This window comes from Jaculus jaculus, chromosome 9 (assembly GCF_020740685.1).
Source record: "Jaculus jaculus isolate mJacJac1 chromosome 9, mJacJac1.mat.Y.cur, whole genome shotgun sequence".
Taxonomy (NCBI): Eukaryota; Metazoa; Chordata; class Mammalia; order Rodentia; family Dipodidae; genus Jaculus; species Jaculus jaculus.
This window is the reverse complement of record NC_059110.1, coordinates 103,093,254-103,107,403: the sequence shown is the minus strand read 5'-3', so window position 1 is coordinate 103,107,403 and position 14,150 is coordinate 103,093,254.

Here is a 14,150-nt window from a genome sequence, read left to right as displayed (position 1 = left end):
TTTATATAAAACCTTTGGGTCATAGATCCAATGCCCAGTCTGATGTTTAGTGATCCTTTTTGCCAGTTTGCTTTCTTTACTGTGAATGAACTATACTTGACAATTTTCTTATAAGCTCTGTAACTTTTTTGTTGACTGTTAGCCCTTCTGGATTATAATAAGAAGAAAATTAATTACAAAATCAGATTAGTATCCCTCCTCAGAAGTTGCTATTATACTAAACTGACAGAGATTTCCTTAAATGTCTGAATTCCATAGGGAAAATGTTCAGCGCACATTTGGGCTGGGGAGACTGCTCGATGGTTAAAGGCACTTGTTTGCAAAACCTGTCATCTCGGGTTCAATTCTCTAGTACTCACATGATGCCAGATGCCTAAAAAATGGTAATTCATCTGGGGTCCATTTCCAGTGGTAAGAGACTGTGTTGCACACATGTGTTCTCTCTTTTCCTCTTTCATACATAAATAAATAAAATATTTAAAAAATGAAAAATAAATTATATCTCTTTAAATCATCTCAGCTGACTCTATGGGAGAAGTTGCATCCAATTAGAAAACTGAAACAATCATCAGTTCCCAGGCCAATGCCTCTTCCAATAATTGTCCAGGAAGATCAGAACACTCAACAGGAAGTTTTGGAGGGCAAAGGTCTATGTTAACTACCTTGTCATCAGCAAGTTGATGGATATTAAAGAGGGAGGGCAGGCTAGTTTCATAAAAATCAGTTGAGACAAATCAGAGCTCTATTAGGAGAGGCATAGCACCATGCCAAGGTGGCATGATTGAGGTTTTGAAGTGAAAGAAAGGTAGAGAGAGAGACAGAGGTAGACTAGGAGAATGGATGAAGGTGAAGGTCTCTGGTCTTTCAAGGACTCCAGTGGGAAGGAGCTGTTCTGCACTGGTGCCCTGTTCTTAGTTAGAATCCAAGGCCTTTGACAAGGCCTAAGGCCATGACTCAGGTGGCCTTGGTGGCCCCTAGCAACAAGGAGCTGGTCTTGTTTCCCTCCCTGTTCTTGGCCTCAGGCAGCAGTGAAACTCCTAAAGTGATCACATCTATGCTCTAACACAAGCTCCACTGGAAATTGGGCCCCACTCTCCATAGTGATATGTTTCTCAAACCAGAGGATAGATAATTATAATCACCACATAAAATATTGACATTCATAGAGCTTGCTGGCCTCTTTTTAGCAAGCACTCCATTGGGTATTGCACAATTCTGAGAATTGATTCTGATAGTTCTCAAAAGCTTAACAAGTTGTGTTAGTGGACAGACCCATTCTGAGAATGTTATTGGCACAACTTTCTTTCTTTCTTCCTGTGATAAAATACCTGGCAGATGTGACTTCAGGAAGGAAAGATTGACTCCAAGTCTCAGTTAACCATGGAGGAGTTGGCAGCAGTGGGATAAGTTGATGGGTGTCTTCATATCTGGGAAAGCAAAGAGCTCAGGCTAGAACCCGAATGGAATGTCACCTTCAAGCCCCATTCCCAGTGACCCACTATTTTGCTAGCTAGGACAAAAATTCTACAACCTCACAATACCACCAGCTGAGAACCAACTGCTCAAATATATCTGCTTGTGCTAGAAGTGTCAAACCACAGTGTAACACTGCTCTGCCATTTTCTGTGACATGACTATCTCTAAGTTTTCAGTATTTATATATTTTGCATATTCAAATGAAATGCTGAAAGAGGCAGAGACAGGCAAAAAGAAGAAGAAGAGAAGCAAAGAGGGAGAAAAAGAAGACAAAAAGAAAGCAGGAGGAAGGAAAAACTGAAAGAAAAAGACCTTTTTTTCCCTATATGTAACACAATGACCAAGTGTTCCATCCAGCATCCCAATCATATGGTAAATTCAGCATCCTTGGACTTCACCTTCCCAGAGGTAAGAAGATGTTGACCTCTGAGCATCAGAACAAAAGGCCAGGGCTCTGCTTTGTGTTCTTGATTAATTGTGTTGCAGTAACTGCCCCATGGCCATCAGTTCCCCTGTGTTATCACTGTGATGATGGAGGAAGCCATACAATTACTGGGACAGTTGTCTAGCTGTGTCCTTAAAAGTTAATATTTGTTTATAGTTTTCTGAGATAATTTTATTCTATCACTATCATTGGTCAGTCTGATAAAACTTACAGTATTGATTTTTCCATCAGCATTATTAGGTATTCTGGTCCTTTGCCTTCAGTGACATTTTTTCTTAAGCTTTATTACTCTGTGGTTCTAATGGACCTAACTGAACTGTGTTGGCAGGGGGTATGCAATTGTATCCTCTTTTCTCTGTCCTCTGTAGTCAATTGAGTAAAACCCTGAAGAATCAAAATAAAAAAAATACATATCAAACTCCCAAGCTCAAAATGATTAATAGCCAGATCTAATTGTCTACTACTTTAAAATATATATTATGTTTGGGGTGAGAAAAGGAGGAAAAAAAAATAAACAAAACCTCCAAAGCAGTTCTACGGAAAACAAATCTCAATTGCATTTGTTAAGCAATCCGCTAAATCCCAGCAGGAGGTTCCCTCCCATGGAGTTGCAAAATCATTTGAGAGATATGGTTGTGTATGCTGCAGAATTCACAGGTCCTCAAAGGAAGCCTTGACCTACTTTGTTTCTGCCTGGTCTTGTACTGTTTTCTTGCTGTTGTGGCTGTTTGTTTGTTTGTTTTTGGAGTCATGTGGATTCAGTTATGTAGCATCTTTGGTGGGTGGTCTGCCACGAGTCACATGTGTACTATGGAAGCTTTGGGATAATTTTCTCTCAGTCATGTGAGGCATGTCTGTGGAAATTGGAGGAGTCTTTTGTTTTTATTATTTCAGTGTATGCCACTATTGGGCAAGTGATTTAAAGGGAGAAGTGTATCATATTTCAAAATATGTAACAGGGACGTCATTTTAAACAGAAGAGAATAATTTTAAACATACACTATAGATACCACCTAGACAACTACTTAAGAATGTCAGAAGATTTCACGAGCTCATGATGCTGAGCTCAAGGACACTTGTTTCAAATCAAGAATCACAGTATTTGTCATATTCAACATGCCATGTACCATACCCACTAAAACCCCAGTCCATATAAAGACTTTGGTGCATTCAGATATGGAATGTATAGATGGACTAAAGAGATCAATTAGACCATATGACAAGAACAAATGAACCACTTTGAATTTTTGGAATTGAAGAAGACAATAAAGGAAGCCATATAACTTTTTGAGTTCTTATTTCTTGTTGTTTTGTTTTCAAGGTAGAATCTCGCTCTAGCACAGGCTAACCTGGAATTCACTCTGTAGTCTCAAACTAGCCTCAAACTCACAGCCATCCTTTTACCTGTGCTTCCTGAGTGCTGGGATTAAAAGCATGCACCACCATGTCTGGCAAACTTTTAGTTTTGGGGTTTTCTCTCTCTCTCACACACACACACACATGAGTGGATATTGGCACATGGAATCAAGGAACATTTGTGGAGGTCAGAGAACAGCTTTGAGGTATGTTGTATAGCAAATTCCTTCAAATTGAAACATTCAAAAGGTCAAATGTCAGAAGGAAAGGTAAGACCCCTCCCTAAGGTTATATAAAGGGTAAAGGATTGCTTAAGGTGACACTTTCCAACCAGCCAAGCTGCCCGAAAGTTATTCAGTGTGCTGGACACTCAGGCCATTCCAGCTGCTCCGAGTGGAACAGTGTGTTCCTGAGCTGTACCTATGCTGGGTGGGGTTTCCGTGATACAACTACCTTTGAGTCACTCACGTTCTTGTAAACAACCCCTCACCCTCCTCTGCAAGTAACCCCAATAAATATTGGCTCAACAAAACTGGGTTTAGTGCAATCATACTTTTGTCTTTCACTTCTATCGTCGTTGGAGTAAATAGACTTGTGTTCCCATCTCCCCAGGGAAAAAGTTTCATGTGACAAGGTGCCTGTTCTCCACCTTCTTTAAGACAGGACTTCTTGCTACTGCAAATGAGCTACCAGACTAGCTAAGGAAAGAAAAGTCTGACCAGCCAGCTCTAGAGCTTCAGATTCTCCTGCTTTGGCTCTCATTGTCATGGAGATATTGGGATCACAGATACATGTACTGCTTTACATCTTACTGTATATGGGCTTGGCAAAATTGACCTAAGTTATCAGGCTTTGGAAACACGCATCTTTAATCACTGAGCTATCTCCCCACCCCAGTTTGATTTTTAATTATACTAAGTATTTAAGTTTTAAAACAGAACCTAAATTGATCATTTAAGTAGCTCTTTCAGGTAAACTCAAGCTCTGCTTTGGAAAATAGTACTTAGACTATTAGGGAAAATCTCTCTCTGCTCTTTCTTAAACATATCAATTTAGATATGCAATAGGGCTCTGGCTGATTTATTTTTACAACATTAGAGAGGAACAAACTGTAATGAACTGGAGTTTACATATGTAATAAGATCCACTTGTCCCTAAAGCATTGTTACTTACTTGCTTAATGCTCACCCTGTTTCCATTTGCAGATGTAGTTTTTCCTGGGCATTATTCCTGATGTGCCTGTACTGTGTCCAAACATGTTTGTGATAGCTATCTGACCATACTGCCATGATCCAAATGTCTCATACTATGTGGTAGATATTAGGAAGAGAGAGTAGCCTGGTCCAAGAGAGAGTCATTCAGAGGCATCATCTTAGAATTGTGGCTTGATTATGACAATATGGTGGTTTGGACATACAATGTATCACACAGACTCATGTGTTTGAATATTTGATTTCCAGTGGTGCTGTTTGACAAGTTTGTGGAATCATGAAGATGTGGAGCCTTGCTAGGGAAGTATGTTACTGGGGATATAACTTAAGACGTTGTAGTCCAGCCCTGATTGGTACTCTTAGCTTCTCTATTCCCTCCCTCTCATGTGAAGATGTGACACTGGCTTTCTGTCTTTATTTTATTTTTTTTCAATTTCATAGTAAACTTTATTGCTAGCAGTGTTTATTTAAGCAATTTATTGATAACCTCCATTCATATACACAATATCTGCTTATCATAATACCCTCTCAACAACCTATTTTGTCCCTTTGCCCTTATCCTCCCTCCACTGAACCCCTTCTTGTTTCTAACTAGTCTCTCCTCTGTTTTGATGTTATCAATATTTTTGCCCTCATGTTGTGCAGATCTTGTGTCAGCCACTGTGGAGTCATGAATGCCATAGCCACTTGATATCTGGGAGACAGCATTACAAAGCTCTCCTCCCATTACTTTGGCTCTTAGGGTTTTTCTCTGCCACCTCTTCTGCAATGGACCCTAAGCCTTGAAACATGTGACAGATGTCTGTCTCAGTGATGAACACTGTATTGTCACTTCTTCTCAGAGCATTGATGAGTTTTATATCTCCCCAGTAGCTATCATCACTATCTAGAAAAAAAAACAAAAAAGCTTCTCTAACCTAAAGTGAGAGTGGCATTAATATGTGGGCATAAGCATAAAAAATTAGAGGGCCATTTAGTAAGGATGTGTATATTTACCTAGACAATAGTAGTAGCTTTCCCCCTAGGTCTTATGACCGCCTGAGCCTTTTTTTTTTTTTTTTGTACCAGGCCTGAATTCCTCCTATGGAGTGGGTTTCAAAATCCAGAGTTCAGTTGCTTCCCCCATAACATACATGCTGCTAATTGGAATATGTTGCCTGGCTGTCGAGCCATAAAGCCAGTAGGGTCCACTGCTGGTAAAGGGAAGCAAAATAAGAAAGCATAAGCCAAAAGAAAATCTCCACCTTCCCCACCTGGCTGGGCGGGGAGACCTAGGAAATCTCCCTTCCCATGTGTTAGGAGAGAAGAAGCTGGGAAGGGTAAGAGGCTTACACACATGGGAAGCAAACAGGAGAACGTTCAGAACAATGCAGGGAAACATCCAGGCAAAAATATAAATAAGTAAGTAAGTAAATAAATAAATAAATAAAAATTCAAAGGATAGAAAGGGAGAGGGGTGACAGAGAAAATCCCTTTCACATAGTGGTGAAGAGAGCAAAAGGAGAGGGGTCAGGGAGCCAAGAGTTCACAAAAGGGTCAAAAGCCAAGAGAGACTGAGTCTTACACACACGTTTCAGGCCCATTTATATGCATCAAACACCAATTAAAATGACCCTCATCATCAGACTCAGGTGTGTCAGAGAGAGTCCTGACTGGTTGGTAGGCTCAAAAGACCCACTGAGGAAGGGCCTGCCCACAGGTCTGCTCCGCTGAGGATAAGCGGAGGAAGAAGGAAGAATCTGTTGCTGAGGAGCTGTTGCTTGAAGCCATCTTGGATGAGAATGGATCAGAGGTGGATTGTAGTCCTGACTGGTCAGGCAAAGTGACATCCATGTTTCTGTGTGCTAGCCGCTAGATAACTACCAATCATCAAAAAGACAAAAGCTTCCTTGCTCCCAACTTATATCAACAGCAGGATCATAAAGCAGCTGGTCAGAGTCAGTTCACAGCCATGAAGTACAGATCAATGACTGGTCGTTCTCAATTATCCTTCTTTTTATATATTCCAGAACTCCCAGCCCATGAACTGGAGGCACTCACAGTCAAGGAATGTCTTCCTGCCTCAGTTAAACTAATCAAGATAACCCCTTGCAGGCAAGCCCAAAACTTCATTTCCCAGGTGACTCTAAATCTTGTCAGAATAATAACATAAACATCACAATGATATTTTGCTATAGCAGCTCAAAAATACTAAGAATATCTATGTGAGAATGTAGGTGGAATAAGACATATAACCTAAATAAATACAAGTTTTTATTTTATTTTATTTTATTTTATTTTTTAATTAAAAATTTTTATTAACATTTTCCATGATTATAAAATATATCCCATGGTAATTCCCTCCCTCCCCATAAATAAAAGTTTTATGCTTCTATTTGTAATTGGAAATTATAAGATAGCTCCCATTGTAAGAAAATGAAATATATCCTAAAAAATGTCTTGTGAAAGATGGGCATGGTGACACATGCATTTAATCCCAGCACTGGGAAAGCAGAGGTAAGAGGATCCCTGTGAGCTAGAGACAGCCTGAGACTAGAGTGTGTTCCAGGTCAGCCTAGGTTAGAGAACCTACCACTAAAAAAAAAAAAAAAAAAAAAAAAAAAACTGAAAAGAAATTAGGAAAAGAAGAAAAGGGGGAAAAAAATCTTGTGTAGATGAGGAAATGGATCAGTGGCTAAAGTGCTTGCTGCACAAGCATGATTTCAGATCCCCAGAACCATCATGGATCTAGACACTGTTCATGAGCATCTGTAGTCCCAACATGTTTACAGTGAGAAGGGAATGCAGCAATAAGCAAGAGATTCAGCCTCAAATGAGATGGAAGGCAAGGACAGCTTCTGAAGTTGTCCTCTCACTTCCATAACTACATTCACACAAATGAGCACACTTGCACATCGTACACACACACAAGAAAAAAATTGCAGTTTTTGCATGTGTATATATGTTTGTATGTATACATGCATTTTCACATATGTATGGATACAGATGTGTGTGTGTGTACAAGAGTATAGAGGTTAATATCAAGTGTCTTCTTCCATTACTTTCAGCTTTATTTACTGTGCCAGGATCTCTCACTTGAACACAGAGCTTGCCAGTTTAGCTGTTCTAGATAGCTAGCTGTGCCTGAGGCAGCCTTTGACTCCACCTCCAAATTTCTGGCATTTATATGAGTGCTTGGGACCCAAACTTTGCTCATCATGCTTAACTAACTGATCCATCTCTCCAGTCCCTTGTGTTGTTTTACTGTCCAAAACATTCTTTGCTTTCTGCTTCTGGCCTTTCAGATATTTCACAAAGAGGAAAGGTATTATCACCACAAACTATCAAAGAACCATGTGTATATGAGAAATATATCCTATCCTTGTATACTGAAAGCTACAAAATACTTAGAAGTAAATGTTGTAATATAGAAACAGGAAGCATATAAAAACAATAAACCCTTAATGTACAATATAAACTTTAATCTGAATACAAATACTACTCTCTTTATGAGAGAATTTACACTCGTAATTCCATGTTTTCCTATTTTAATATAAATTTAATGTAATTCTAATTGGAATGTCCACAGAGAATTAAGTCATATTTTATTAAATAGAAGAAAACATGTAAGAATAAGAGAAAAGGAACAATACTCATAATGAACAAGCTCTTAATGTCTATTAGGATATAACCTAAATCCCCTATAATTAGATCAGTGTTTCATTGTCACAAAAACAGAGGCACAGATAGATAAGACAGGATGTATAAGAAACATACCACAATGTATATGAGAATTTTAATTTCACTAATGGTATTACTATTTAATTGAAAAAAAATATTATAGATTATTTATATGCTTAGCCATTTAGAAAAAAGTAACCTTGCATGCTTGCATGCCAATATTTTAATCAGTATAATAAAGTTACACGTGAAATAAATGTGGAAATCTATCTAGGGGACATGTTCAGTACCTTAGTGATATGGTAAAGGCAACTTTCTTAACCAAGATAGGATGTGTCAGTTTTTAAACAAAACATATATTCTTAACCTATAAAGTATTTTATAACTTTACAATGTGAAAAGAGACATAAACCTAACTAAACTGCGAAGTCAGAATGAAAATATAAAATATTGTTTGCCATCTAAAAAATTGAAAAATAAATTTCAAACAATAAAACAACTTCTTATAATCCATATTTTATTTATAATTAACTAACTACTCCCAACAGCAAATCACAGAACATGGAAAACATAAATTATGCCTTTAGGACCAGAACACAGAACCCATAAATATTGGTTAAGATAACATTTAATTATTTATCAAGTAGTAATTAAATGCTTAAAGTCTGGCTTCCAATTTAAGTATAATTTTCTCATGTTCCGTGTAAAATCTACTTGCGAAAGACCCAAGGATCACAGATTTTGTGAGCGACCACTATGTAAATGTGTGTTGAGTAATAAAATATTAAGATATTCGTATTTTCCTTAACAAAGTACCAAATTTTAAATATAAACAGAAAGTATGTAGATAATCCAATAAAATGGACAAAGAATATGAGGGGGAAAAAAGTCCTTAGAAGCAAATCCTAAAATGAACTATGTATTCCAACTCGATGATCGTCAGAAAAATGCAGTCTAAAGTAACACAATTTATCATTTTGTCACCATAAAACAAGAACACGTTTTAAAAGGGCAGTAGACTTACTTTAAGAGGGGACAGAGATACCCTGCACCACAGGCCGCACTCAGCATGGAGAGTTGGCCAGATCTCCCTGTTCCCCAGATCCCCACAGTTCTCTGATCCTGGTAGGTCCCCAGTGGCTGGCTGGGGGCGGTTTGGACTCTGAGCACGCTGCAGTGGCAGGCCCCTTGCTCTGCCTCTTGTGGCCCCAACTCCTGGATACCCTGTGACAGAGGGTGCTCACAGTACTGAGTGAGTAGGCCTGAGCTCTTGGTTTGTCCCGCACCGCACCTCGCAGTTCCCTGGTTCCAGCACTCCCCCTGTCGCCTTGGGGAAGCCTGGTCCCTGTGTGTGGGCTGTGGAAGCGAGTCTTTTACACTGGTATCATGACTGGCCCCTGGGTACCCAAATCCCTATTCCGCTGAACCAGAGGGTGCATGGGCCACTGAGGGGGCTGGTACCTTGCCCCTAGCTCTCCAGCTTCCTGGCTTCTGGTTCCACAGCCCATGATCCCTGCGTGCTGAAGAGTATACACAACTGGAGTGAGTACACCAGAGCTCCCAGTTCCCCAGGTACTTTTGATGTATTTGCAAATTCCACAATCTGTGCATCTGTGGTTTTAAGCCCATCGTACACCAATGCACCATGGACCACATTAAAACAGAGCATGCTCTGAAGATCCTACCAGGGCAAAGCTTGTTCCCTCCTCAATAGAGTGGTCTGGACTCCATGGGGGACTTGCCAGCTGAAGCACATAGGAACCCACAATTTACCTATTGTGGTGGTTTGATTCAAGTGTCCCCCATAAGTTTAGGTGTTCTGAATGCTAGGTCCCCAGCTGATATCAATTTGGGATTCAGAGCCTCCTGGAGGCACTGTATTGCTGGGGGCGGGCTTACGAGTGTTAATAGCCAGCTTCCTCTTGCCAGTGTTTGGCACACTCTCCTGCTGCTGTTGTCCATTTGATGTTAGCCAGGAAGTGGTGTCCACCCTCTGCTCATGACATCATACTTCCCGGCCATCACTGAGCTTCCCCTCAAGTCTGTAAGCCAAAATAAGCCGTTTTTTTGTTTGTTTGTTTGTTTCCCCACAAGCTGCTCTTGGTCAAATGTTTTCTGCTAGTGATGTGGACCTGACTGCAACACCCACGAAATACAAACTTTCTGCTCTTCTTTCTACTCCATGAAGTCTGCTGAATCTCACTGAATATAGAAATATTTCCAGAGCTGGCATGCATACTAAATTGGAGAGTTAGAAGGAATAAAAGAGGACTCAGTCTTGGTCGATATTGATTCATCTTTGTGGTATGAGGGATACTGAGTTTATCTCTTACCCATCTTGTAATTAAAGTTTGGAGGGGCACCATGAGTTTGCAGTTTTTTCATAGTGACTGAAAATGTGAATTAAAAAGGGATATGAAAAAACGATTCTAAATTTCATTTTGTATACTCAGTTCATGGCATGGTCTAAGAGGAAAAGAATAACCTAGAAATTTTACAACACAAAAAGAAACATATGTAATCAGGTATCATGGTAGATTATATAGGATGACACAGGAAGACAGAGACTACAAATTTATTTTAGACTGGATGGCTTCTGGAAATTAAGCATACTATTCCATATACTAGAAAAATGTATACATTCAAGAAAATTGTACTACTCCAACTACAAGTATCCAGAAATTCTGAAAATCTCTATTTAAATGACTCTTAAAATTAAAGACAGCTCATGTAGAATACAAACACAGCAAATGAAAGTGTGGGATATGGGATATCTGTTGATTTTTGAAAGTTTTAGGACATGAGAGTGGAGCTAGGATCCAAAACCTGCCTGCCATTCTCCTACACAGAAAAAAAAAAAAATTCTACCTACCCTCAATAAGAGACATAAATATATGTACATATGTATTTATATGAATTATTAGAAAAAAAAGAAGTAGCAAAAGATTGGGAGACAAAGTAGAATGCTTTTTTTCTTTGAGAATTCCAAATCACACTCCTATTACATTTTTAACTATTACATATAAGGTTGAGAAAATTTCAAGGTAAAAAATTTAATTTATAATGCTTTCATGTTGATAGGAACTCAAGATTACTTGCAAAGTAGAGGCAAAGTCTGAAGTTTGTATGCATCTTCCATTCAGGTCCATGAGGACCTATAAAGACCAACAAGTCATAGGGAGAGAATTACCCAAAGCAACTCAATAAAACTGGTACCACCAGGGCTGGAAGAATGGCTTAGCCATTAAGGCACTTGCCTGCAAAGCCAAAGAACCCAGGTTCGATTCCCCAGGACCCACGTTAGCCAGATACACAAGGGGGGACGCATGCGTCTGAAGTTTGTTCTCAGTGGCTGGAGGCCCTGGCACACCCATTTTCTCTCTCTCTCTCTGTGTGTGTGTGTGTGTGTGTGTGTGTGTGTGTGTGTCAAGTAAATAAATAAATAAAAATGAATCTTAAAAAATAGTCCCATTGGAAATACATAGGGTAGAATATGCAGACTAATAAACCATAGCAGAATTTACTGAAATAGAATTAGCTGCAAACATTATCAAAATGTTAAAGGGTTTACAAAATTAAGCAGGCCAATCAGAAAGAGAATCAATATAAAACTCCATAAAATAAAAATGTTATTCTTTAATGAGTGCACACACACACACACACAATAAATTACACAATATAAAAGCTGAAGTGAGACTTAGTTAACTGAGAGGCAGGTGCCAGTAAATAAGGAAAAACAAGCTGGAGGAGAGTCAGTCCCGAGATAGTCAGTGGTCTAGTGCCAGAAGGTGCTACATGGGCAGATGGGGAAAAATGGCCAATATCTGACCACGCAATTCATGGTCCAACCTACTTAGGAGCAAATAACCTGTTGTGATGATCACACAAGTGCAATAGTGGCACACAGCCATGGTTGGAAACCAGCTGCTCTTGATTTGGATAACTGGTCTGCTCAGTGGAACAGAACCCATAGCTGGAGCTGGGAAACAAGCCAGAACCTTTTAAAAAAAAAAAATGAGCCCTCTCTCTATTATCAAGCTACCACCAATCATGGGCTACAAAAGGGGATACACCTATTAAATTCTCCCTAAAAAAGAATAAGGGTTACCCTATTTATCTGATGCTAACTTTACTCTCCTTTAGAGAATCTGCTTCTCTTTTTCAGATAAATGCAGATCCTAAGGAGAGAACCAGCCCATCATACCTCATAGCACAATGTGAACCAGCACAATGGCAAAGAAGATCGAAACAGAGAACAATCAACTCCTACCAAATCAGATATCCAGAGACGCAGAGGATCCCAAGACCTCATCTCTGAAGCAGGCCTAAAGGGAACCCAACATGGTTCAGAGAAATATGTGGAAGAGGGGGAGGAAAGAATGTCAGAGCCACATGTTGGGTCATGATACACAGAGACATTTCCTCCTACCCATAACTGAGGGCAAACTCTACAATGCATGACCCATATACCTCAATAAGGAGGTGGCAGGTGGAGGAGGGAGGACAGGGAAAAGGCTAACAATGGTACCAAATTGACTGTATTCAGTGAATACAAAACTAACCAATAAAAAAATAAAAACTGAAGGAACTCCCTAGTAGTAAAATGAAATCTATAGAGGTAAGAGAATAGATTAACATCTCAAAGTGCTGATAAAAATTAAAAACAATTATTACCTATCTGGGACTAACCTTAGCTAATGAAAACTTCAAAAAATACAAAATGACATCTTTACACTTTAAATAAACACTAGACTATGCTAGTGAAGAAGCTTTGCATTATAGTGATTTCTAATGGATGAAATTCCAAGAAGAAATGAAATGAATGAATCTAAGCCAGGTCTGGAAGTTACAGAGTAGCAAAGGGGTTGTCCATTAAAAAGCCAGCTAGAGTAGACTTAAGTTCACCATGAATATTCTGATGCAGTAGGACAAAGAACACTTTCAAAAAAATTCCACACATCACTTCCATTCAATATTTATCTATAATTTGGAGACAAATTTTCACTCCTGAGGCAAAGAAGATGAAAAATGTATTTATTTAGATAATCACATTGTGAAGTCAGATTCATTTTTAAGAAGGAGAGAATAATGCAACTGTTAGTCACTGTTCCTTGACATATCAGTCTCTGATTGTTGATCAATAAGACTTAGAGCTAATAAGCAAATCATTTCAATATCATACAAATATTCTCAGAGAATATAAAATGTCAAACTACTTTTCCACTTATTTTATGATGATGAGATGAAGGCAGACAACTATGGTCAAAGAAACGAGGTTGGCTTCGGAATACTCCATAGAATATTCAAAGGGCAATTGGTAGGTCATACTGTAATCCACTTAACAAAATAGCAGTAATATCCCCAACCTCCATAAAGACTACATGTTGTGGGTGTTTAGAGCACTGCCATTAGCTGTCTTCAGCTGAAAGTTCCTTGAGGGATTGTTCTTGCTTTGTCCAAGGTTCTGAATTTGTGGAAATGGGAAACCTTTCATGGACAGCTGATGTTATAAGGTCTGTATCAAAGCTTGACCTCCCACTTACCAAGTCCTAACCACACTTTACATTCTGGGACATTTATACTAGCATTACTCCTAATAAACATCTTGCACATTAAATTTTCATAGAATCTAATTATTTGGAACTAAACCTGTGACACTCAGTAATGCAAAGATGGCTCAAGACTGGAAACTCCATTAATATAAGTAGCCGCATTGAGAGATAAATAGAGAAAGTTATTTGCTTATACCACTAAATAGAGAAAATTTAATCCATGAAATTGAACATATATTCATAATAAAAACCCTTGATGTGCTTGAAATAAAGGGAAATATTTAATATGATAATAATGTTTACTAAATTCTTAGGTCACAGTGCATCCTTAATGGTCAAATATGATAAACATTTCCTATAAAATCAATACAAACATGTATGCTCACTATGCCTATTTATTCTCTTATCATATCATTGATATAAAATAGGTATTTGGAAAATTTTGTATCT